At 35.9% G+C, this 27992-nt stretch overlaps 1 long non-coding RNA gene across 1 annotated transcript; it reads right to left on the minus strand.

Annotated features, from left to right (window-relative positions):
• Positions 1 to 1964: 1964 nt before the first annotated feature.
• Positions 1965 to 27966, minus strand: LOC125613208. The gene is made up of 3 exons (XR_007343708.1): positions 27032 to 27966; positions 5893 to 5902; positions 1965 to 1976 (listed from the first exon to the last, which is right to left on the minus strand). It is a non-coding gene; the product is annotated as an uncharacterized LOC125613208 (long non-coding RNA).
• Between the last annotated feature and the right edge of the window lie 26 nt (positions 27967 to 27992).

Genomic DNA, 27992 nt, shown 5'->3' on the forward strand with positions numbered 1-27992 from the left:
TAAAGGCCTCCTGAAGCTAAATGCCTTGAGTACACAGATCCAGCTCATCTTAGATCAATCAAAATGGGTCCTTATACCTTCCTCAGTTAAGGCACAGAGAGTCTAAGTAGACAGAAAATTCTCTGAGCTGACAGGAGTCAGAGCTCAGAGCTGACCCAGGGTTTAACTACTCTGACATCCTGCCTTTTTCAGTATAATTAAGTGAATGAACTTAGCAGAAATTTGAAGAGGATTTACTTCATCTTTAGTCCTTGAAGAATTTTCCTTTGTATGGTAAACTGTAATGGCAAGGGATTACATGGGATTTTAGTGTAATCACAATTCTAGAAAAATGGTATGCATGTATACTTATAGATTTATAAGATTTTTTAAAGCTTAAAATCAACCAATAATTGTAGAAGTAATAAAAATTGCTAGATATCAATAGTGTGTGTATGAGTGTATATATATATGTGTGTATGTGTGTATATATATACATATGTGTGTATATGTATCTTTACTGAAATTTATGTATCTTTACCAAAAATTGCTAAAAGAGACATTTGACTTTAGTAGCTCTAAAAAATGAAGTTAGGTGTAGGGGGTATAAAACGATATGTTTACTTCTCCTTTTATTCTTTTCATTAATTTTTGCAGTTATTTTATGATGTGCATATATATCACATTATATATAATATTATATATATATACATACATACACACACACACACACACACACACACACACACACACACACCAGGGATTGAACCCAGAGGCACTTAATCACTGAGCAACATCCCAGTTCTTTTTATTTTGAGACAGGTTCTCCCTAAGTTGCTTAGGGCCTTGCTTAGTTGCTGAGGCTGGCTTTGAACTTGTGATTCTCACCTTCCCAAGTCTCCGAGATTACAGACTTGTGCCACCATGCCTAGCTATTTGAAAACTATACACACACACACACACACACACACACATATATACATATACATGTATATATATATATACATGTATATGTATATATATATTAAATCTCATTAAATATATGATGAAATGGGATGAAACATGAAAAATAAAAGAATGATAAGTAATTTACTCAACTAGAGGAAAATGATGACAAGATCAGATGAAAGTTATGTGCTCAATAATACAATGTGAGGGATGATGATACTCGTTAAATGTTGGGAGGGAAGTGGAGTGAGGGAAAGCAGATCAAGAGAGTGAAAAGTTGGCAGATGATCTCGATTTCTAAAGTTCGGTATCTCACTCCACTCTTCACTCTGGCTTTTTATACAATAAGAAATTATTGTTCCCAATGGAATGGTAGATTCATACGTTGCCCCCCATGCTTCACCAAATACTTAATCTTTACTTCTGCTCTGCTCAGCTAGCTTTGATCTTTGGAGAAATAGAAAAGCCTATAATGTACATAAATTAATTCTGTACTTCTCTCTCAGGGAATTTTGGAGCCCGGTTAAGAATGAAATTCCTTAAAAGTACAGACCCAAATAAGATGGCCAGGTTGCTATGTTTGTTTCCATGGAAACCAGAGACCCTTCCTGCTGAGCACTTTTCCTCAGTCCTCTTCCACAGGCACACATGCCCACTAATGACATTCACTCTCGGTGCTTTTCCTGAACAAGGTGGTATTTCTGCATACAAATAAAAAGCAAGCAAAACCAAAACAAAATAAAACACCTACTTACTTTTCTCAAATGTAGTCACATTACCCAGTCACAGGACACTAAACCAATTAAATACCAAGTGGATTTAGCTACAATTCCCCCTACCCTTTTGATGCATGTGTTCATTAACGTGAAGAACTTGGAGCAGAGGGGGCAGTTGTTACAGCTGAACAGATGAATGCTCACTAAGCAGCCCAAGGAGGAGTCCGGATGCCACAGTTTAAGCATATTCCCAGTCAGTGCTGAGGACACTCAAGATGTAGATCCAATCCAATAATTGGGTATTTTCTAAGGACAGAGAAATGACCATTAGTGCTACTACAAACAATTTTGCCGCAGTCTGGCTGGGCACAAATCACCAGCCACTGAAGCAGGAACAAACTTTATTTTTAAACTGCAGGAAAACACTTCACACAGCCCCCCGGGGAATCCTCCCAAACGCCATGAGGCTTGTCCAGGAACCCCCAGCCGGAAATATCTCTCCCGGAAATCCCTCCTCCTGCACTTCCCCAACCAATGGGAACTCTCGGGGAATCCCCGGAAATCCCCATGAGAACTCCAAAATAGTGCGAGAACTCAAAAGTTGCGGCAGAGGCGGATAGTAATGCCTTGCCTGTCAATCAATACTGTTGGCAAAATGCCAGGGGCCATACAGACTCGGCCGTGGCTCTCAGCACAATTTCTCAAGGCTCAGGCAGAATCCAATATATCCTCATAGGGCCGGGCTTGGGAGAAAAAGGACAAAAGGAGCAGGAATACACCGACAGCAGCTGGCATTCATTGAACATGCTCTGAGTACACACAAATTTAAAGCCCAGGAGGAAGGGAGGAGGAGCCTTGGTGACTCCCTTTTGTAGATGAGAAAAACTGGGCATAGAAAGTGCCTTTTCCTAAATCCACCCTTTTCTTCTTCCATGGGGATAATTTTAGTCTCTCAGTTTTTGAGTGAGACTATCTGCTAAGCTTCATGTTAATGTTATTGTCTTCTAGAACTAGAAAAAAGATTGTCGTGGTGTGGCATTTATTTGGTATAATAATACAAAAGAAGTTGAAAGGACAGGGTTTAAAATCATTGTAGGTACTGAATTTAGGTTTACAAACCTCACGTGGTTTCATGTTTAATTTCTAAGTAACTAAAATTACTGCGATATATAAGGGGCTCTCCATGTCTGCAGGTTTTGTCTCTGGAGATTCAAACAACTGTGGCTCAAAAATATTCAGGAAAATTTGTACTGAACCTGTACAAATCTTTTCCTTGTCATTGTTTCCTAAACAATACAGTATAAGAATGATTTCAAAGCACTTAGGTAATAGATATTGTGAGTAATTTAGAAATCTTTACTTATCAAATTAAAGATTTAAAGTGTACAGGGGGAAATGCAAATTTTATGCCATTTTTATGTAAGGGACTTGAGCATTTGTGTATTTGAATGTCTGCAGGAAGTCCTGGAACAAATCCTTGGAGAATATCAAGGTACTACTCTGTATGTGTGTGTGTGTGTGTGTGTGTGTATGTGTGTGTGTATATGTGCATAAATACATATATACACACACTATATTTCACTAAAATGGAAAATTCATCAGTATCACGTTGTGCCTCATCCCCTTTACCATTTTCTGCAGTAATATAACCTTTCCTCCACTTTACTTCTGACTTTAGTCCTGGCCTTCATCTCTGCTCTGTCTCTAAAATCTTAACTATGATTTAATAGTAGGAGAGTAGGATTGTCCAGAGAATTTCAAGGAGGTGCCAAAACCTATTAAGAGGGCCAGATGTGGCACTTAAGCAAAGCTCTTTCTAAAGAAAAAAANAAGTTGAGCTTATTACTCATCATGTTATGGGAGATTGTGCGGCATAGGTATGATGATGCTGCCTTGGTAAGAGTTTGCTATTAAGGACTTATAGCAACTCTATAGAGTATTGTATTACATATCACTAGGCTAGGAAAAGATCAAGATTCAAAGTTCAAAGTATGGTTTCTACTGAATGTGTATTACTTTCACACCATTGCAAGTTGAAAAATCCTGTCTAATTTTAGTCATGGACTGTCTGTACCTCTCTCTTTTACAAACTCATGAGCCCTCCAGGCTGATTTTGTTTCTCTTTCCTGAAACCTAGAAACTTTCACTAAACATAGGCTGAATCAATTATAGAACTTATCTTTGTTCTGCTTCTTTCAGAGTTTAAGTTTGATGTCATCTCTTTTCCAATGCCTGAAAACCCCAACTATTTCACATTATTTTTCTAGTATTTTAGTTAGGAACAAAAGGCAAATAAATATGAGGTCCAAGTTACCCCAAAATGGTCTGAAATTTTCTAAATATAGTTAAAACTAATTTATTTGAGATAATTTGAGAACCAAAATAATGAGAACATTAATAATGTCACAAATAGCTGAGCCTACACCACAAAGTACTATGTTCAATAGAAGTGAGATAATGGAAATTTTCTGTAGCTACACTGTCCTCTACAATAGCCACTAACTGACATTGTCATTTTAAGGCATATTGAGCCCTTGAAATGTTTTAGAAACTGAATTTTTAATTTATTTAATTTTAATAAATGTATATAGTTTTGACTAGTGACTACTCTATTGGGAATCCAGGTCTAGAGCTTGATAGAAAAATGTTAAAATAAATGGAACAGAAAAAAATTTAATGGAAGATACAAGGATAACTTGGGAACAAGGAATGGGTGGTTGTTGTTTTTTTTTTTTTTTTCTTTTTGTGAAATCAAGTAAACTGCTTGCTATTCCAGATTTGTGTTTAAAAAGAAGATAGGACAATTAGAGAAGACACATAGTATGATAATGGCTGAATCAACTCATATTTCCAAACATAATTTGGAAAGATAATGAGGAACTCAATGTGTTTGTCATTGCTGCTAATATTCTTTACCCACTGATGAGAGGTTAAGGGGAGCAACTGGAGAACAGAACAGATAAAACAAATAGGTGGAAACATCTATTTCAGTCCTAACCTTTTCTGCCACTTAGCACTCACAGAGATTTTCAATCCAAATGGAACATGGTGGCTTATGAAGTCTCTATTCTGCCTCCAATCACATAGGAAGTAATAGCTAAATTGATGAAAGGTAACACCTCTTCCAGGATGTTAAGGGACATAGGATTTTTTCAATATGGAGTATAGAAGGCAAGAGGTAGCCGCCTACTGAACTTTCCTTTCTTAGATATCTGTTATTCAGAGTGACCATGCATAAAAGCACTAATTCTTGGAATCCTTACTGCTAAAGCTTAATACTGAGGATATTGTATGGCAGGACCCCTTCTTGTGTGGAATCTTCATGTTAATTAATGGCCTCTGGAAGTAGATCTTCCAGTAAGTTGTAAATGTCTATAGTGGCTTTAGACTAATTCTGTCAAGGAGTCCATTATTTTTGGATGTTAGATTATGCTTGAATGTCTATACGGAAGTTTTGTTCACAGGTCATCATTCCACCTTTTATTATTAAAATGCTTCTGCATGACTGACCTATTTTTATGGGTCAGACCTTTAAAAAAGTAAGAGAAAAATTGCTTTTTTTCTTTTCCTTTTTTCCCAGTGATCTGTATATAAAGTGCAGGTATATAATATACCAAAAGATGCATAGGGACACAAACTTCTATAAATCACTGTCAGGACAGGAAACAGCACTGCTTGCTTGTACCTATTCCATCATAAGTTCTAACCAGAAAAATGTTGTGGTTTATTTGGAAAATGCTTGTGTTTAACACATAATAAGCTGGGCATATATTGGTTACTGCATTATAAGAGAATAGCAGTCATTTCAAAGTGTATCCTAGCAGGTCACAGGGTAATAGAGGTAGGATGGAACATGGCAATACATTTATTCCCAGCAGAAACCTATGAAAACTGCAAGGAACTCTAAAACAAAGAAAGCTGAGATGGTAGGCTTGATAGAATTAGACTGGTACTACAGTAGAGAGTGGTTGAGATATGGTGAATGGAGGCTTTCCCAAATCCTATGGAAAGTACAGTGGCAAACATCCAGAGCATGGGCTTGGACACAGTTAACTCCTGGCTCCACTTACTGACTTTAAGTTAATGTTCTATGACTTGGGCTGACATCCAAAAAAGGAAAAATGGAAGCAATACTTCCTACCTCTGGCGCATTGATAAAAATCAAATGAGTTAAAGTTTATGTAACATAGACCTATAAATTCAGATGAGTATTCAGACATGTCTGAAAGGTGAGTCCTGCTGCCATGACACTGGAGTTCCTGGTATTACCATTGTGGTGGGCAGAGCCCCTTTGTATTACAGCTCTTTTTAGCTCTTTGGCAGAAAGTGCCTGCTAGGGCTGCCCATTGAAACTGGATTTTCCGCTGTTGTAATCACTATGGGCTGCATTTGTTTGGATTACGCTCCTTTTGGCTCTGTAGCCAGCAACAGCCTGCTATCATTGCAGTTTAGTAGCAGATCACAGTGATTCCTTCAGGGTTATTGTCTCATGAACTCGAAAGAATGAAATCCTTGGACAGTGGCAAGTCAGTATGAAAGAGTAGGATTTATTCAAATAGGAAGAAAAGAAACAGCTCTCTCCCAGCAAGAGGGGTCCTGATAGCAGACTGTCATTCAGGTGTACTACTCTAGAGGATTATATGGCTGCCAGGTTGGGGCACTGCTCAATATTTATACTAATCAGATATTGGAAAAATGCCAGGGTTATTGGTCAGGCCCGCAACATTGTATTTGATAGTCACTGAATTTCTGTGTAGTCTTCACTCAGGTCCACTCTACTTTCCCTTTTCCTACCTCTCTAGAACAAAGAGGCTGGAATGTCTACAGAGCACTTCATTTCTACAGACCAGCTTGTACTTTTCATCTTACTTAGAGAAGACTTTTGGTGGCCTATTGCCTTAATTGCCTATTTTACTATCTGACTATTTACCTTTTCAAGAGGGTTTTCTGCAAAGATATTGAGACTCAAGAGGGACAGAAAAGATAACTTGCTCTGAGGCAATAGGGAAACGTAGTAGACAAATTTCATTTTAGGACAAGATAGAAGTATTGGAGTGGAGACATAATTTCAGGACCATGTATTATCCGTCAGAGCCCATATGGACCTATATCTGGTCTTAGGACATAGACTGCAAAAGAAAAGCATTAAAGAGTAGTTTCACTAGATGAATACTTAGGATAGAAGAACTGGCTTTTTATATATGTGTGTTGTGTTTGTGCCAACTGTATTTCTCTCCTTTTAAATTTCTATTGGAGTATGATATAATGCAGAAAAACATAGTAGGGCAGAATAATACATATATGAAGCCCTCCAAACAAAAACCAACAATCGGCACCATTTCAGTTAAGTTAGTTGTGATAAAAGCTGCAGTAGGGGAGAAGGAAAATGGTGGATACTGCTCTGCAACTGTGAAGGTGTTCATTCTTTTTTATTATTGGTTGTTCAAAACATTACAAAGCTCTTGATATATCATATTTCATACATTTGATTCAAGTGTTATGAAGGTGTTCATTAGCTGAAGTGAGGCATCCCTGTGGCAAAACAGAGTTGATTTTGGTGGAATGATTTTGAAGATACCTGGGTTCCCCATCATGGTGGGAGAGGGTGTTTATTTTTTCCAGATTATAGATGCAGACTGGAGAAACCTGGAAAATATGAGACCATGAGACCCCTTGGTGCTAGCTACACAGTAAAGATTCTAATTATCGCTTTTCTGTTTTCTTTCTCGAAACACTTGGATATAGACAGTAAAGATAGAGGAAAATACATTTTTCTTTAATTTCTTCATTGTCACTTATGCTACCCACCAAGATCTCCCTTCAAGGAATTTCAACAGGTTATTCTGGTCTGAGTTGCCAAACTGAAACAAAACAGTAAGACAGAGCAGCTGAGGGAGGGTGCTAAGAGTTAAAATAGGTATTTTTAGGTCTGTCTTCTGTTTCTGATGTTACCTACTTGTATGACCTTGAGCAAATAATTTACTTCCAGGACTCAGTTTTCTTGTGTATAAAAGAGGTTTAAATGACCCCCAGAATTCCTTTCCACTGTGACATTCTGTGAGTTCCTTCAAGATCTCGATTCTCTAATTCTGTCTGTATTTCTTACTACCTGCCAGATGTAATGAAAGACACAGTGAAGGCCATCAGGGTGATAGAAAGCTTCTCCAAATAGGTGAGAAATTTGATTGGTACAGGAGGTCCTGAGGAAATTAGTTTGGCTAAAAGGAAGTATTCTATAAGATGTTAAGTGAAAATGTGAGCTGGTATCCAAGGTGAGCCAGGTCAGCTGAAGACCCCTTCCTACTTTGATTTCTTTTAGTTTGTTTTAACCAGGTTGGGGTTTAGGAGTCTCAAGGAGTCTAGGGAAAAGCAAGCAATTATTGTACATATTTTACTTCAGAGTGCAGTACATAGTTAGCATTTCTACAGAATAGTAATAATAATTACCATTATTGAGTGCTTACCTGAACTTGTCTCAAGTCCAAAATGCTTCACATTCTCATTTAATTCTAAGTAGTATTCATTATTTTGCCCATTTTACAAATGATGAAACCATAGCTCACAGATGTTTAATATTTTAATTCACACAACTGGTAAGTAATGGAGGCAGTATTTTAATCTAAATCTGTTTTGACCCCCATTATTGGCTTTTATGTTGATCCCTTCAAGGAGTCTGTATAGTGAACACACTGGTATGCCACACAGTGTGGAACACGTCAGAGTCTTTGGGCAGTTTAATGTCAAATGAATTAATCAAAAATAATTAAACATCTCAAGCATATTAAACACAAAATAACTAGGACATGGTTGGATCTCCACATGAATTCCTCCTGATGAAGCACTTTCTGCTGTGACAGAAATAAAATAAAGCCTCTCGGTAATTTGAAGCATATACAGCAATTAAGTCTACATTTATATGGTCTTTTTTTTAGAACTGTATTTTAATTTTTTAAAGTACCATTTTAATATCTGTGCTGTAACTGATAATTATTTTGCAAAGGGGGCAGGAGCAAAGGGATTTTAGTGACAACACAAACAGTTTTTAACGCAGCATCTGCAAGGCTTAAATCAAGCATGTGCCAAGATCCCTGTAGCCTGTCAGAGGGAGGATAGTCTATAGATAGCGCCCCACTCTTCAAGGTCACTTGTTTGAGTCAGGCCAAAGCTGATAGTGGCTTAAGGTCACCTTCACTTAATGGCTCCTTGATGGACTCAGCAAATGAAATAGTAGACATATCCAATTTCTTCCTGGGCAACCACCCAGGACTAATTCCAAAGACTCTTACTACAGATGGAAGAACCAGTCCTGGCATAGACAATCATCATTGTGTACTCTCAAGGTCTTGGCCATGTATAATAATAATATTTTTTTATTATTATTATTAATAATAATAATAATAATAATAATAATAATATTAGATATTCCCTGACAAGCATCTGGAAGAATACCAATGTGGAAAAAAATAAGCACATTAACTTTAATTGTTGTGGGTCAGGTTGGAGGAAGTGAGCACAGGGGACAAGGATGAAATTCATTCCCTTATTCTACCTGTCTCCTAACAATATGTCAAAGTCAATCTAGGTCTCAGCCTACAACAAAGTTGTTCAGGACCAGTAAGCCCATAATGTCCCATAAATTCTAATTGCCTCTGCTATTTATATATCCTCTTATGGCTCATTATCACTCATGACTTCAAGTTGTGTTGTACTCTCATTTGGGATACTCAAGTGGAAAATAGCAGGTAGAACATTAAGATCTTCACTTGGTTCATTGATTCATGAAACTTGGCTTAATACAAGCCCTCAGTTGTCCTTATTTGAACAACATGGTTTCCTCCAGGGAGTTCTTCTCTCTGAAGTTCTTCTTAATATATCAAGTCTAAAAGTTACCTATAGTAGTCACACACCACCTGCATCCTTACCCCAGCATACATAAAGCACTATAAAAGAGATGAGGATGCACTCGCTCAGACTGCTTTTTTAATTAACCTATCCTGTTTATATCTTTGCATTATTATGTTCTTTGAAGAAAGAGGTACAACATTAATTAATTAGCAAATTAACTTATTTAAGTCTATAATTCTCCTGGGTACTTTTATCATAGCTCTTTTTAATCTTTTAATTCTAAATCGATATTTGCTTTATATTATGACTTTGCTTCTTTGGTTATTTCAGCTACCCTGTCCCAGATATGAATCCCTGAACTAAAGTTCATTGTATTTGTGTCCTGAACATCTCCTGCTAAGGTGTTTTTCCTACAGGTGACTCTTCAATCTGAGACAAGGTGTATCTCTCACAGGGTCCTGGCATAGCCCCTGTGAATCCATGGGCAAGAAATACTTTTATCTCATCCATGGAAGAGTTAAAGCTTAGTAAGTATTTGTGGAATCAAGTGAATAAATTAATGACTCTGCCGTGCTTCTGTGAGTAGTTTCCTCCATTTTTTCTCACTTTGAAATCCTGAAAGAATCCCAAGCAACTGCAAACTCTGGCTTGTGATTTTCATGTGATTTTCTATCTCTGCACCTGGTTGTAAAAAATACCACATTGTTTAATTTTTCTGAATAAACTTAATTCTGATTTTTTGCTTATACTAGTGATGACTGGGAGAAATTCAAAATCAGTCATGTTTTTGGAGACAGGTGATTTGCATGAATATCTAGAAACTGAGGAAATATTCTCTAATCTTTAGTCTATTGTGATTATTTCTTGTATGTATATTGTTAATGTTACATGATCCATGCACAATATGCAGACCTGTTAATACTCAAATTTGGGCACAGAAATCTTGATATAGACAGAGTCTTTAACACCTAGCATCCACCTAAGTATACATATCAGTCAGGCCCAAGGGGCTGTAACGGAAATGCTTCCCCCCACACCCTACTTCCTTTCCACACTTTATGATCCTCTTCCTACCTTAGGACCAGTCATTATGTCTTTATAGGTATATCTCGTCATTTCTTTCTTTTGAGGTAGATCTCCTTAGGTAGGGTGACCTTATAATGTATCATCCAAAACAGGACACTTATGAGGGTAGAGAACTTAGTAATATCATTAATAATTAAACCAGAAAAATAAATATAAATCACAATATATGTTGCCCTGAGTGAGACTGATATTATGATATAATCAGAAATATTTATTTGGTCTCTGTCCCTGGTTCCTGGCACAGGGATTCTAAACCCTTGGAATCTCCTTGGAATCTCTGAAGAAGTTTGTATGCTAATGAGATGTGGGTGGCTGGTGGCTCCTAGAAAGCTTCAGGTTAGGGGCTGGAAAAATAAAGGCAAGATTAGAGGGTCAGGGCTTTTTATTTCTAGCACTTGACATCTAGGGAAGAAAGAGGGGCAGAAAGTTAAATTGATGACCAATGGCTAGTAATGTAAACAACTATGGCCTCTGGAAAATTCTGAAAAAAAAAAAAAACCTGTTCAGAGAGTTTCCATATTGTTGAATGCATGGATGCTCCTAGACAGGGATGTGCCCGGAGAGGGGATGGAAGCTTCTCAGAGTCCCCATATATACCATGTCCTATGCATTTCTTCCTATAGCTGCTTCTCATCTGAATCCTTTGCAATAGCCTTTGTAATAAATGAGCAATCATAAATAAAGTGTTTCCCAGATTTCTGTGAGCCATTCTAGCAAATCAATTGAACTTGAGAAGGGGTTGTGGTAACCCTGATTTATAGTCAGTTGGTCAGAAGTATGATTCACAAAATATGACTTGTGAACAGTATCTAAAGTGTAGGGTAATTCTGTGGGATTGAGCCCTTGTGGGATCTGATGCTAATTCTAGGTAAATAATGTCAGAAGTCAACTGAATCACAGGACACCTAGCTAGTGTTTGCAGACTGTTGATTGCATGGTATATGGGATAAACCACACACATACATCTGTTTATATGAGTGTTCTGTGTTGTATTGAGTGTGAAAGTAAGAAAAACAGTTTGGTTTTTTCTATCTCTTTCATACTATGCCTTCCTAAATGTCTTTAGAAACACAATATCAACTTGTTTTTCCAGAGGTGAGAGCAGGGAAAGGAAATGCTGCCATTGACTAGGCTTGCTATCTACTTGTCATGTGAGAAAAGGTGCCTCTTATGAAGGACTCCCAGAGTTCCTGGAAAAAAAAGGGGAACTCCACTCAGGACCAGGAGAGTTCTCAGTGTATGTGATGGAAACACATTTCAGAGTGCACTAGTCAGAGGCACAGACAGAAGTTTGTTTAGGAAGGTAGACACATATTCAAGGGAGAATGGGGGCAATCTCAAGAGATGCCTTTGGGGGTAAAGTGAGGAATATGCATTGGGAGAATATGCATTTCAAAATTGGAGGCCATCTCCAGAGAGACAGACATAGTTTGGGGGTTCCTAGCTCTTCTTTTAAAGGAAACTTGGTGAGGTATGGGTATAAGAAGGTATGTAGAAATAATATCATTCTGGTGATCACAATATCATTTCTGGTGGTCTATTCAGTCTCAGGATCCTTAGGCTGATGAGTCTTAATTACCCAGTTGATGGAGATCACTAGAATGTCATCTAAATTATAGGTTTCTCAAGATACCATATCTCTCTTTGTTTAGTATGTTTATTAGGGGATTATTTAAAAGTGCGGGTAGATTTACAGATTTCTCAAGAATTTGGGAGTAATGGACCTGAAAGAGAGAATGGTTTAGGGAATGATGGACCTGGAAAAGTATGCAGAACTTCTGAATTCAAGCCTTATTTCCTTGTCTTTCCTTTATTTCTCTTATCTACCTATTTTTTATTCCTTCTATCCTACCTCAAACCTATCCTGTTAAAATCTTATACACAGATCAAAAAGCAGTGCTCTTCCTAGGAAGTTATTCTCCTTGGCAGTGCAGATCTAACAGGGGAAGAATGTCCGTACCCTTTTGGCAACCACAATCCACCAAACCTACTATAGAAGATATTGAAATAAAGTGTCTCAGAACAGAACAACTGAGTAATTTGGTATAATCCCAAAGTGTCAATTTATCATGCCACCACTTCCCATTGCTTTATGAATAGAGAATTCAAATTAGAGCTGGTTGCATTCTGCGTTGAAGCTGTTGCTTAAATAAAAGCCTAGATAGAGCTCAGCCTAGGTGCTTTCAGAATTGTAGCTCTCCCAGGCAGTGATGCAGAGGGCCTCCACTTCCAAAAGTCACTGTGGGAGAGTTTCTCCCATTCACATTTTCACTTTAATAGAAAAAAGCTTCCATGTTAGGAGCTTAAATCCATCTCCAAGGTGAACCAAAGAAGGTGGCAGAAGTGTAACTATTATTATAGCAATTTATTTCCTACAAATAGCAGCCCCCAGGTGAAGAAATGTGAGTAGTTAACTTGCTTTTTTTTCTTCTAGATTATTTTTTTCCCGAGCCCCTATTGTGCCACCTCCAAGAGGGCCAAGTGGCCTCTGCCTGTCCTCCTGTCATGCTGGATATGACCCTGCATCTTTTGGCCACTGCAGAAGCCTAGTCTGTCCCCAATAGACAGTTAGACATTTTGAGAACAAAGAATGTTAATCCTCAATCAAAAAAACACAGAGAAATCCTACTAGCCTACAAAAGGAACAGAATAAAAAAACACCCCCTTCCTCCTTCTCAGAATCATGTCTGATTCATTCGGGGTCAACCCTTGTGAGGTACAGAGTTGGTTCTGTCACTTTTTTGTGAATCTAGATTTTTTTTTAATCTTTCAAGGCTCTGAAACTATGGCTGCACTTCTTTTGTTTACAGGTTGAAAAAAAAAGTTATGTTCCCATAATGCCTGAAACATGAAAACATTTCATTTATTCTTTTAATAGTTGACCTCAAACATCATATTTTCTCATATTTCTTATTCACCTATTGTCCTCTCACCCCCATTTCTAACTAAGGAGAAAAGATAAAGCACATTAAGAGGAAAAATTTTACTTTCTTGTAATTAAATATATTCAAGAAGAATTTTCCATATTTCAGGGAAAGAATGTTAAATCTGAAATATGGAGCTATGCTTTATTTCCCTAACTTGTAACAAGGAGTATGAAAAATATCGATTTGTTCCTGAGAGATGCTGGAGCAATTTAATTAAAGTTGTTTAAGTACTTTGGAATCCTTTGATGGAAGGGAGCATATAAACTGTGTAATGTGCTTTAATTTAATGGAAGTTTTCAGAAACCAGAAGGAAGCCTTTCCACATTTCATCCATTTCAAACAATGTGCTCACAAAGATCTTTTTTCCATGTCCATGTATATTTAATTGTGGTAAATATAGTCTCTGACCTTTAACAGATGTAAAAGTGAAAACACAAAGAAATTGGACATGCTGTGATGGCTATCGCCTATTTCACAGAACCTCTCAGCATATTGATTGGTTGGAAGACACTTCTGAGAGCTGGTATGCGACTCTTAATAAATCTACTCCATTGGGGCAGAGTGTGTGGGCTTCTGAGACCCTACACAAGCTAAGTCACATGGCAGAAAGACTGAAACAGTCAATAAACCTGACCTGTGACAACAGACCAGCAGGAAGCTCTGAGGACTCTTGTCAGGAGTAGCCCATTGCCCCTCCTGGCTCTCCACATGGTGGAAAGTGCCTGTGTTCCCTGTTTAAAGGCTCTGAAGGGATATTCTTGGCTGATGCCTCCAGGAGCGAGTTGGTTTTCTGTCAACAAAGTCAGTATAAAATTCACCTGGAAGGGCCTTGGCTTCTCTCCATCATCCTGTCAAGGTCTGATTCACTGATTCACTTTTCCCTCTTGCAGCCTCCAGGAGCTCTCTCTCTGGCATGTGTCTGCTTAATAAAGTTGTTGTTGAAGCTGTGTCTCTTAACCTTTCCCTGTGGGAGACCTGCACACATTTCCTTAGTCATTAAAGGCTTCCTTTCCTGCAGGTCAGGCCCTGGCTATGCCCTCTTGAGTGCATTCCAGTATAGCTGTGTGCAGAGAGGTATAACAAGGGACCCTACTTCTTAGGAGACACTGGGTATCATTACTGTTTGAAACTTAGTGCTACTAGGGGAAAAGGAGTAGGGACCTTGTCAGAAAGGAAGTTTTCATGGTGCACTTCAATGTCATTCAGTTGGTCTGGGAAGAACTATCATGAATATGGTCACACACTGGGTGAAAAAAGAATAAGAGACATGACTTTCACTGTATTTGTTCTTTTCTTCCTTAGCCTCTCCTAATGAAAGAAGCTTCAGCTATAGGCTCAACCACCTCACTTGGTTTTGAGCCAATTTCAATCACTTAGATTGCTGATGACAATTGCTCAGTTTTATGGTCTTTTAAACTGGCTAAGGTCACTTTTATGAACCAATTGACTATGCGAGTCTAATCTGCTGGCTTTATCATTCATACCTTAATTTGGGACTTCTACTCTCATTTTGGAGATTGAACTTGGCTTTTTAGTATTTGAACTTGGCTTTGTCCAGTTACATATTTTGGCAATTCAACTACTCCTGATGCATCTAGTTATCTTATGAGTATCTTATCCAAGTTTTTACTTATGGAACTTAAAATTGACATCAAACCTTGACTAACCTCACAAATAAGCTACTTATGGCAATCAAACATTGGGACTAATGTGAACAGATGGAATTTGGGCACAGACTTCCAAGAATGTCATTGCCATAAATTCCCTTTCCGAGGAAGTTTCACAGTCAAGAAGGAGATCAACCACTAGTGCTGGGATGAGAAATTGCATAGAGAAACACTATCACAAACTATCATACCTTCCATTTGTCTTTCCTAAAAGTTTACTATTTTACCATGGAAGCTCTTTCCCATCCTTCTCTTTCTTCTATGAGTTGCTTTATAAACCCAATCTCAAGTGGTTTAGTGAACCTCTTCATCCAAATGTTCCTGAATGAATGTGTAAATAAACTTTGTCTTTTCTCCTGTTAATATATTGTGATTTAATTTATAGGTCACTGATCCAAAACCTAATGGAGATGGTAGAGGGAAAGAGTGTTTTCTAAGTATAGCCAAATATTAAATAGTATTATCGTACTTCACAAGTATTATAAGAACTTTCAAACATTTTATTATTTTTCTTTCCTCTACTTTCTGCTATTATCATGCAATCTTCTCCTATGTGTTCCAAATCTCTACAGTTTTTATTATGTTTTCTTAAACAGTCAATTATTTTTAAAGATTTTTAAAGTGAGAAAAATATACTTTATAGTTCTCAATTTGTTGTGAGCATATTCCCTTTCTTTGTGTTTACATTTTCATGAAAACTTCCTTCAAACTTTTATGCAAGACAAATCTGCTGGAAATGGACTTCCTCTGATTTTATTTTTCTAAAAGTGTTTATTTTACTTTTGTTTTTGAAGATATTTTCATTGAGTATAGAATTCTGGGGGGCATTTTTACCTTAATTTTTTTTTTATCATGCAGAAGTTGTTTATGTGCCTAGCAGCTATTTCTTTTGATTCTTTGGGATATTTAGTTACAAATTAGAACCACCATTTTATACAGTCCCTTTGATTTTAGAATTCCAAAAAACAATAACAAATGTTTTTTTAAAAAAAACTAAATTAAACACTTTAAGAAAGACATATATTAAATGTTTTAAAATTCATTTTTTTAAGTTTCTAGAAGTATTCCATTACATGTTAACACATGGCTTTGCTCTGGAGCTTGCAACATGCTTTGGTGGGTTAATTACCACATGGAAGAAGATTAATTTTTAATATTGGTGCTTTTAGCATGTTTTATTATTAAATTATTTATTTATTTTAATTTGTTATATATTATGGAAAAATGCAGTTCATTTTGTATTACACATATAGAGCACAATTTTTTAAGTCACTGGTTGTACACAAAGTATTTTCACACCGTTTGTGTCTTTATACATGTACGTAGGGTAATGATGCCTAACTCATTCCACCGCCTTTTCTACCCCATCCTCCTTCCTTTCCCCTCCCTCCCCTTTGTCCTATCTAAATTTCCCCCATTCCTCCCATGCTCCCCCTTCATCGCCATTATGAATCAGCATCATCATATCAAAGAAAATAGTTAGCCTTATGGTTTTTTGGGATTGGCTTACTTCATTTAGAATTTTATTCTCCAACTCCATCCATTTACCTGCAAATGTCATGACTTTATTCTCTTTTAATACTGAGTAATATTCCATTGTGTATATATACCAAAGTTTCCCTATTCATTTATCTATTGAAGGGCATCTGAGTTGGTTCCACAATTTAGCTATTGTGAATTGTTCTACTATAAACATTGATGTGGCTGTGTCCCCATAGTATGCTGTTTTTAAGCCCTTTGGGTATAAACTAAGGAGTAAGATAGCTCGGTCAAATGGTGGTTCCATTCCAAGTTTTCCAAGGAATCTCCATACTGCTATCCAGATTGGCTGCACCAACTTGCAGTCCCACCAGCAGTGTATGAGTGTGCCTTTTTTTTAACCTTAAAAATTTTAAGTATATTTTTCCATCATCTCTAGCTTTCATAGTTTCTTATAAGCAGTGTGCCATAATTCTTACCTTTTTAACTTTGTAGATAATGTCTTTTACCTTTGACTGATTTTAGTATTTATGTCTTTATTACAAGTTTTTGACAATTTATTATGATGTGATCTGAAGTGCTTTCTTTATGTTTATTCTTCATAGAGTCTGTAGCATGTGTTGGCTATATGAATTTGCTCATTTTTTTTTTGTTTACTCTTCATTAAACATATCAAACATGTAATCTGCTACTAATCTAACCCAGTATATTTTTTTGCTCAAATATTCTACTTATAATTTATAGGAATTTAATTTGTATATTTTTGCATCATTTATTTCTATTTTAATCATATTCATGTATTTCATTCTTTAGCATATTGAACATATTTATGATAGCTATTTTTATATTTGTTCATACTAAATGTATATATCTGTCAGAATTTATTATTTCTGAGTCAGTTTATATTAATTGATTTTTCTGCTTGTTGGAACATCTGGTAATTTTCTATAAGATGCCAAACATTGTGAATTGTGTGTTCTTGAGTACTGAGTTTTGTTTATTACTTTAAAAGATGCTGTACTTTTTTCCTGGCATTCTATTAAAGTATTGATGTCACTTTGATCATTTCAAGTTCTGTTTTTAAGGTGAGTTACAGTGAGGCTAGTGAGTCTTTTAATCTTAGGGTAATTGAACTCTATTCATAAAGTGATGTCATTTCAGGACCCTGCCTAAAGCCCTTGGTATTAAGAAGTCATTCTATTCTGTCTGGTGAGATTGCAAAAGATTCCCAGTCCATGAGAGTTTAAGACTTGTCTTACTGCTTTCCATGATTATTTCTGTTTTCTTACAGTGTTATTTTTTATGTCAAATGTTGAGGGGGAGCTGCCACCTCTACAGATCTCTGGAGATTTCTTTGTATATTATTTCCTCTGTAGTAATCTAATTCACAAATTCTAGGTGACTCCGATCTTCACAACCCTGACCTCAGCCTTTTTAACCCAAGGAGAATGTTAGGCTGCCACTAGGTATCTCCTTGTGCTGGCTCCTAAAACCTTAGTCTAGACAATAAGCTGAGGTGATGATCTTTGAGCTTAAAATATTTGTTTTCCTTTTTTTTTTTTTCAGGAGCCACAGTCTAGAACTGCCCATTGCAGTTGATCTGAAAACCATTGTATGCTATTCCTTCCCAACACTAATTTACTAGTTATGTAAAGTGGGAGGGAAAATCTGGTCCCTATTATTCTATCATGTCCCAAATCATTATTATTTGTGATAATATCTTAAATAAATACTTTTAAAAAAATCATAGTATGTAATATGCAAATTATGTAAATTTAAAGGAAATGCCAAGATTTTCAACTCTATGATCAGGATTCAATATAACTTATCACAGAAAAAAATGGGAAGTTGAAATTATAATGGTTAATATAAATTCTAATATTTTAGGCTCAACGCAAGTGTATGTAGAAGTGAGGTGGGGAGCTGTAATTCAATAGCAGTTTATGTAAAAATACCCCAGGAGTTTTAGTAATTTTACAAAAATTCTATGCATGGTGGCTTTATAAAAAAATAAAATTCTAAAATATAGTCTTCCACAAAAATGTATTCATTGAAAAACATGTCCAGATCAAAGGAGTTATGATTTTCACCATGCAATTTTTGTACTGTTTTGTTTAGAATGCACTTTTAAAAACAAACTGTATCACTTTAAAGTGAGGCATTAATAGGGACAAAATAGCCAAGGTTGCTACCTGTATATTAGAAGTAATATTCCACACCCAATTGACCAAGCCAGTAGCCAGAAATAAGACCATAGAAACATTGTTCCCACCTAACAAATTGGGCTCTCCATATTCCCACCACCTCTTTTAAATGAACCAGACATTTGCCTATGAATTTGAAGTGACCTACACTCTATTTATTCTCTTATATATACTGGTAGCTGCTACTGTCTTTCTTCCTGCCTGACATGACGTGCAGATGGAGGACTGCCTCCCAATTCATGGTACCCTCCTATCTCAGAAATTGGAAGTAAATATCTTTAACCTTATTTCCTGTTGTGGTGTATTGAATTTGTACCTCCCATCTGAAAAACCAGGGACTATCCCAGGTCAAGTTTTCCTCAGGGCCCCAAGGGGGATATAGAAGCTGGATGTCAGTGCCAGATGAATGATGATCAGGTAGGGCCACAAAAGCATCGGCCAGTAGAAACTAGTGCTTTTGTGAGGGACTCTGTTCAGAGGTCAGACAGCTATGCATCATATCATTCTCATGGTAAAAGAAATATCCTGTGAAAGGCACACTGGGACCCACCACACCAGTCCCACTCATTTCCCATTAAGGCCCTGTTTAGCTGTTGTGGTACTGGACTCCCAGTGTAACAGGAGACTCTCAAGACAGGTGTTGACAAATTCAGTGTTCCTAGAAGAAGAAAACCATAAGAGACTAATGTAGACTTTTTCCAGTCACTATATAGTGGTGCTGAAAGCATAGTTTTGTCACCATCTGTGTGGTCCATGTTCCATCTCTCCTCTGCAATACTAGGGTGTTCTTTTATTTTTTCCCCATTCTGGTTTATTTATATTGGGGTTGTTAGAAAATTTTGATAATCCATTTGACCATAAAATAATATTGTTTGGAAATTACTGGTCAGAAGAAGGTGAGGAGACTAAGTAAGACAATGGTATAAATTGGATTTTATTTTTACTTGTAGTTTATAAAAACCCACATCAAGGAAACATAGGTAAAATGGGAAGTGAAATCATGTATTGGATCCCTCAATTCTCTCTCTCTCTCTCTCTTTTTTAAAGAGAGAGAGAGAGAGAATTTTTAATATTTATTTTTTAGTTATTGGCGGACACAACATCTTTGTTTGTATGTGGTGCTCAGGATCGAACCCGGGCCGCGTGCATGCCAGGCGCCAAGCAGTTAAATGACATTTGAGCTAGAGAAAGGGTTCTAGGTCGACAATTATTTTGGATAGTATTTTTTTTCAAGGACCATATACCTTTTTTTTTTGGTTAACTGAAAAACATACCCAAAGTGGAAGCTAAGTGTAGCTTCTACATTAAGACTACAGACTTTAGAAGCATGCCCAGAGTCTTTGTTGTCTCTCTTTCCATCAGTCAGGTATTTTGTAGGTTTCTCCCATGTTTCACCTTAATAACTTGGAGTATTTTTCTAGCCTGTCAACATTTGGGGATGCCTAGTCTAGTGAATATTTTAGTACATATCCTTTATAGCTCAGCACTGGTTAAATGATCTAAAATATACCATTATCTTCAGCATTTTTATTACTTCATCATAAATTAATTTTTCATAGACAACTAAATGAACCAACGTCATAGAAGGCATAAAGGATGACACAATATTATTAAAAACTGCTTAAACTATTTTTATGCCTTTTATAAATTGCCATTTTTCAAAAAAATAGGAAAGCAGATAGACTATTTTTTTAATGTTACAGCATATGTGTCTATAATTATGTTGACAATTTTCTAATATGTGTGTGTGTTTATTTATATATATGTATGGACCACATTGAAGTCAGAGTATTATATTTTCTTGTGTTCACTAACATAAACCTCTATAGAAGAACTGTAGAGAGAAAACAGGATGCTGGTCTTGAAGTCAAATGGAAAGGTGCTGATTTACATGAAATAAAAATTTCTTTAGGTTCTGCCCTGCTCAGATATTCTTGAACCATTTTAAGGGCTCTGGGGATCCTGTCTCCTAGGTTCAATCTTTTGTGCTGATAACTGCTCACATCTGAGGCGCCTAGGCATGGTGCGTGAGTAAGGACAGAGTCTTTGAGGGAAAGTGTCCCTTTCCTGTTTCCCCATAGACAGAGAAGGGGGAGACCCAGCCACTGAGAACAATTTATAGACATATTTAATGCCACAAAAGTAAATCAGAATGATGAGTAGAGTAGATGGAAGGAAACAGGGGGAGGGCAGTGGGAAGGAAAGGGTAGGTACTAGGAACTGAATTAAAGCAAAGTATATCCCATGCCTTTATAATTATGTCAAAATGATTCCTGATGCTTTAACTAAAAAGAACCAATAAAAAGGAAAAGACCCAAGACATATAGACATATTTAATGCCCAAAATATTTTTGGAAATGGGAAGGACATACTTGGAGTAGACAGAAATATGATATAATTTCCAAGATATCAAGGTGGCTATGTACTAGTAATAAAAGAAATCCCTATAATTGCATCAAATAAAGGCAAGCAACCCATATGATTGCAGGAAAAAAAAAAACATGACTAGGCAATTCATAGAAGATAGAAGTGAAATAGCTGATAAATGTGTAAAAATGTTTAGATTCACTAATGTGCAGAGGAGTGCACACTAAAGAATCCAATGAAATTCTACTTTGTTTTAGCCATCAGACTGGCAAATATTAAGAAGAGAATTGATACATAATTCCAATAAGGATGCAATGAAAATCATCTTGGAGAATAGATGTCTGAATCTCTTCAAACACATTTTATTAAATAAATATTATAATAAATATGTAAATCATAAAAATAAGGCACATCAGTTAATATAAATAGCATTTTGATTTCTTTGTATTATACAAGACATCTCTCTCTCTCTCTCTCTCTCTCTCTATATATATATATATATATATATATATCCATATAAAAAATAAGTATCATTTCATGTCCAGCAAACAGAAAAAAAAGCTATTACAATATGACAATTACAACATTTAATATGAATAGGAGAAACTACTAGTTAGGAAAAAAAAGGGAACTGCGTATGATATTAACTTAACATTATCTAGTAAAACAATAGCTTCTCATGTGCTATGATCCAACAATTTCATCTCTAGGAACAAAATCTATAACGTTTGCACATATGTGCAGACAGACATATGGAATGATGTACACTGCTGCTTTGTTGATAATAGTAAAATCTTCTAGCAATCTAAGTTTCAATCAACAGGTGAATGAATAATCAAAAGCTATGTAGAGCTAAACTGAGTGTTTGAACATGAGTAAATCTTAAAAATATCAAGTTAAAGTATAATTTAGCATTAAAAAAGACAAAAGAACCTACATATTTAAGATATGTATTTATGTGTGCATATGTGCATGTAGTTAAGTCTTGACATGTATGTAAAGTAATAGGAACTTGAGCAGGCAGGATTTACACCAGATCTGTGACAGCAGTTTTCTGGTTAATAGGACTAGGTCTGAAACCAACTATGTCTTTAGTGTTGTTTCATGAAAACATAAAACATTTCAAAATTGCAGTAGGTGGAGTCTTTATGATGTTTATTTTACTGATTTATATGCTTGGAAATTCTAATTAAAAATGAAATAAATTGCATAACCATGTGTATAACAATAGCCCATTCTGGTAAGAATGGACATGTTCACCCAAATGTCAAATGCACGTATGCTTGAATAAGACTGTGGGAGGGCATATGTCAGATCATTAATACCATGAATTGAGAAAGGAGCATATATATGAGAAAAAGAACACTTGTGTAATGTATATATATACACACACACACACACACACACACATATAAATACATATATAAATAATTTATATATACCTATATGCCTATATATGTATATGTGATTTTATAGCTACAAAGAAGATATCTGGGTTTATTAATGAAATAATTTTTTAAAAATGAATGAAAATGAGCAAGTAACATAAATAATTCAGAATAGAAGAAATATAGATGATATAAATATTCCAAAAGAGTGCCAAGCCTCATAGTTATTAAAATTCAAATTGAAACTAGAATGTATTGTCTCCCTCCTCCTTTGATTGAAGAAATCAAAAAGTTATGGAGGAAAAAAAGCACTGGTCCAACATTTCTGAGGGGTGATCTGAAAGTACATGTCATAAGAATTTTAGCAGAATATTTAGAAAACCCTAAAACAATGATCTGTGTGTACATTATCAAATACTCATGATAAAAAAATGAAATAATCTTAATACTTCTTTATAGGAAATGAAAAATAATTATGATTCATCTAAGAAAATACATGCTGTGTGGCCATTAAAAGTTGCAATATAAATAACAATATATTTATGAGAAAAATAACAGTGTGATATTACTAAGTAAAAAATCATTAAATCATTTGAATGATCCTATTCTTTAATAAATCAATAAAATTCATGAATGCTTATATTAATAAAACCATTTTAAAGTGTCAACTATAGAATGTGATTATAGATTTAGTTTAATATCTGTACCTTTTAGAATTTTTAAAATTTCTTCATAATATGCATATATTCCTTTTGTATTCAGAAGAATTTAATGCAAGTACAAAAGTTCAATGAGAAATATGAATATTAATCCATACTACAATGAATATAGTTAAGTATTTAGTGATATGAGAATTAAGTTTAAAGGAAATCTTTTAGGTATAAGAAAAAATAGAAAATGTGATTTCACTATGCAAGATATAACCAAGATGTTAGAAATCCACTGAATGAGAGCTATTGGAGAACGATGACTCAAAGAAAATGAGAAAAACAACATACAAACAAGAAATCTTCACAATGCAAGAGCATTCCTCCTGAGCTGATGAATAAAAAGAATGTTCAAATCAAAAGTTCCCTCCTGACCACCTACCTTCATCAAGTATGAGGAAAGTTATTTATGTGTAGACACATACCGGTAAAATCTGAACACAAGTTGAACAGAAAGTTCACAGATTTTGGGAGGAAAAGTTCAAGCTACTATAGCTTCTGCCTTTAAGTTAAAGAGGGTAGGTAAATGGAAAGCACATTCTTTTCTCACTTCAGTAAGATTGATGAAGACAAAGGAGAAGAGGCCAACGGAAAAAAAAATACTGAAACTTCATGGAGAGTGGGAATGGGGAACTGCAGGGAATAAAATAAAATTATGTTATATCACTGCTCTTAGAGTAGAAGCAACAGTAATAAATATAAATACTATATCCTCTAAAGATTTTGAAAAGGAAATGCATCCATGGGGGGAAAAAAAACTTAGTGTATTAAAAAGGAAATTAAAAAAACTTCCTGAAATTAAAACTCCAACAGCAGAAATGAAAAATTTAATAAAGACATTGGAAAGTAAAGTTATTAATGTCTCTCAGACCCGCAAGGTAGAATATACGAATAACCTGTGTTTCAATCCAGAAAGTTCACAATCACATAATAAGAGTTACAGATAGAAGAGAGGAAAAAAATGAGGGGAAATTATCAAAGAAAAAAATCTAATAATAAATCTTAAAATTGAAAGGCTCATGATACACAGGTATATGTGCATGTGTGCACGCACACACACAGAATAAATAATTCTCTTTGAAAAATAATCTCAGAATCTGAACACCATTTGGAATTTCACCAGCAGTATTAGAAGGAATAAGACAATGATGAAGAATCTTTAGTATTCTGTGGGAAATTATACCTAGTCAAAACAATGTGATAGGGTAATAAAGATTTTTTTAAAAATATTTTAGTTCTCAAAAAAATCTGCCTCTCATGAACGCTTTCTAAGGAGCTTCTCGAGATTGTCCTGCACTACAACTGTAAAGTAAGCCAAGAAATATGAAAGACACAGAATTGAGGAAACAGAAATACTATTAAAGGGAAATAAAAAGAATTTTCTAGAAGACTGGTAGAAAGAGATCCCAGGAGGATGATCACATGTTCCTCTAGAAATGCATGCCCTGGTTGGATCAGGTGGACAGAAAAACACATGAGAAGGAGTGGATGTGTTAGTAGGAGGTGGGTAATGAAATGAAGGAACTTTTGGTGTGTTTGCATAAATTGCCAGGAAATTTATAATTCTTTCAAGGAAGTTGAGACTGAATTGGTGGTAGGTGATAGTATAAACATAGGTCAAAGAGAAGGGAGAATGGGAGGGAGTGGAGGAAATTCTACAATAAAGGAAACACAATCATATAACATTACATAGCTTAGCTATGGATAATATTTAAATGGTATTAATAAAATATTACACCTAGAGTTAACAATAAGTGGTGATACATCTACACAGAAAGCATGGGGGCACTGTGTCTATGCATTGATACTACTTAGGGAAATTTATTAAAAATATTCTGTATTTTTCATACAAAGAAATCAATGGATAACAGACCTACAACACCAAGAAATGACAACATAAGCATAGTGCTTAGGAATCAAATTCCAGAAGGAAAACCCTTATCAAAAGAAGTGTAATGTGAATAAAATAATCTTAAAAATTAACAAGTAGTTAGGTCAGATAATCAGTATTCTATTACAAACCTCTGGCTTATTTGGTTTATTCCCTCAAATAAAATATATTTTATAGTCTAATAAATAAATTTAAGGTACTGTCATTGCAGAAAACAGTATGGTATTTCTTCAAGAAAAATAAACAAAATTTACCATAAAATCCAATAATTCCATTTCTGGGTATAAACCCCAAATAAGTGAAAGCCGGCAGTCCAACAGATATTTGCATACTGATATTCATAGCAGCATCATGACAACAGCTAAAATATGAACACAACAGCAGTTTTTATGAACAGATGAATACGTAAACAAAATGTGGTATATACATATGATGGAATATTATTCAGATTCAAAAAGGAATGGGAATGACATGAATGAACTATGCTGAGTGAAATAAACCAGATGCTGAAGGACAGGTATTGTGTATTTATCTTATATAGGATACCCAGAGCACTCAAATTCACAGAGAAAGAATGTGGGATGGTTGTCAGGAGCTGTGGGGATGGGAGTTACTCTTCGATGGGTAGAGTTTGAGTTTGGAAAGATGAAAGGATCTGGTGATAGATGGTGGTAATGACAGCACGAGAATGTGAGTATACTTCCTGCCACTGGACTCTACACTTAAAACTAGTTAAAATGGTTCATTGTGTGTTATGTCAGCTTTTCCACAATAACAAAAATTTGCTTTCATAATCCTTGATTTTCTTCTCATTCTAATTTCCTGTTGCTGCTTAATAGATTGTCCAAAACTTGGTGGCTTAAAACTTCATGAATTTATTATGTTAAAGCTCTGGAGGATAAAGTCCAACACAGGTCTCACATCAACGTGTTGGTAGGACTGTGTTCCACATCCCTTTCTGATGCTTTCAGAGAAAAACCTATTTCCTTTTCTTTTCCCACTTCTAAAAGCCATCCACATTCTTTGTGACCCCTTCCTTCACTTGAAAACCTGCAATGTTGCATGTCCCTGACCCACTGTCCTGTAGTTATATCTCAATGACTCTAATCTCAGCTGGGAAAGACACTCTGCTTTTTAAAGACCTAGGCAATTAGATTAGGCCCAGCAGGGTAATCTAAATCCACCAAAGTGGATGTGAGAGCCTATGCCAGAAGAGGAGGGCATCTGTATTCAAAGGTTACCCAGCATAGGATGTAGGAACCTGTGCATGGTAAGAGCCTGTCCTGTAACAGAAATAGGCTGAGATGTCTGGAGCTAAGCAGATTGAGGTGGGATGATTGTTGGGGCCTGGGAGGCAGTGATCTAGTAAGGGGAATGGAAACTTGAGCAAAAGAGGGAGGTAGGCACTGGTGGGGTGAGGTATTGGCTTAGAAAAGCTTTTAATCAGCCTGAGAGAGGGAGGGGGGAACCTACAATGGAGGCATCAGGCAGGACCAATGCCAAGCCAGGAGGGGATTGGAACCCGAGGAGGATAAGAAGGATGCTCAGATGATGGCAGGTTGACACTTGCCCTCCAGGAGGTGTCAGAGCTTAGGAGATGTGAAGTGGCGGCATCTGAGGAAGGACAGGAGGTTTTGTTGGCCACTGAAGATTGTTTATATATGGTATAGAGCTGTGTGTGTGTGTGTGTGTGTGTGTGTGTGTGTGTGTTGCCGGAGATTGAACCCAGGGATGCTCTGTTTTAATAGATTGCCAAAAACTTGAGACGGGACCTTATTAAATTAAATGCCATCTTCCTGTTTCAACTTTCAGAGTAGTTGCGATTACAGATGTGTGCCTGGTAAAGGTTGTTTATATATAAGGAGATATCAAATATATTAAGGAAAATGAGAGACACATTTCTTGTACTGAAAGAAGAGAGTTACAAATCTGGAAAGAAAGGAGACTAGAATGGACAATATAATATTAGGAATTAAAGATGTTAGTATGAGCTCATGTTTTTCAGCGCATCTCTCAGTGTCAAAATAAATATAGGATAAAATGTGCACATACGTTTTATACATGCATACATATATACCTATACATAGAAATGCGCACACAAACACACCTAGATGTTGTGACCTAAGTACCATGCTCCAGTAAATAGAACTAGAGCTCCTTCGAGGGTTGATTAATTCCAGAGCTTATTGAAAAAATGTGTTAAATGAGCTTGGAAAAATCTTGTGCCAGAAAGTAAAAGAGTGCTTTAAAATGATTGGCAAAAGTGTCAAAGGGACACAGAAAACAGCTCAAAATGATGTTAACTGATCTAATTCATGGATCAAAAAAAAATAAAGATAACATTTTGATTAAAATAGGAAGCCATGAATTTATGACAAATAAAAAAGTAAAGCTGTATTCATGAAGAGGAGAGTATTTATAGGTTTTTAAAGTACCTCTTCCCAAAATATTTATTATGTATAAAATTCACTGGAGAAATCTGGCAGAAATATACCTTAATCAAGTGATAACAAATAGGACAAATTATGATTTTAAACTTGATCTTTTCATTGGCAAAACTTGAATGGGTTTGGAGCATTATATAGTGGCAAAGTATTAATAAAAATTACTTAATTGTGGGGATTGTACTGTGGTTATAAAAAAAGTATCTTTGCTTAATATTTTGCTAATACTCTGGATGTGATGTGTCATTAGTATGGAAGGGAGAAACTCAGAGATGCACCAGTGCTATTTCTATCTATGATATGTGTTTACCATCAGGCCAACATTGCAGTAAATAATCTTGAAA

The sequence above is a fragment of the Marmota marmota genome, unplaced genomic scaffold, assembly GCF_001458135.2.
Source record: "Marmota marmota marmota unplaced genomic scaffold, marMar, whole genome shotgun sequence".
Lineage (NCBI taxonomy): Eukaryota > Metazoa > Chordata > Mammalia > Rodentia > Sciuridae > Marmota > Marmota marmota.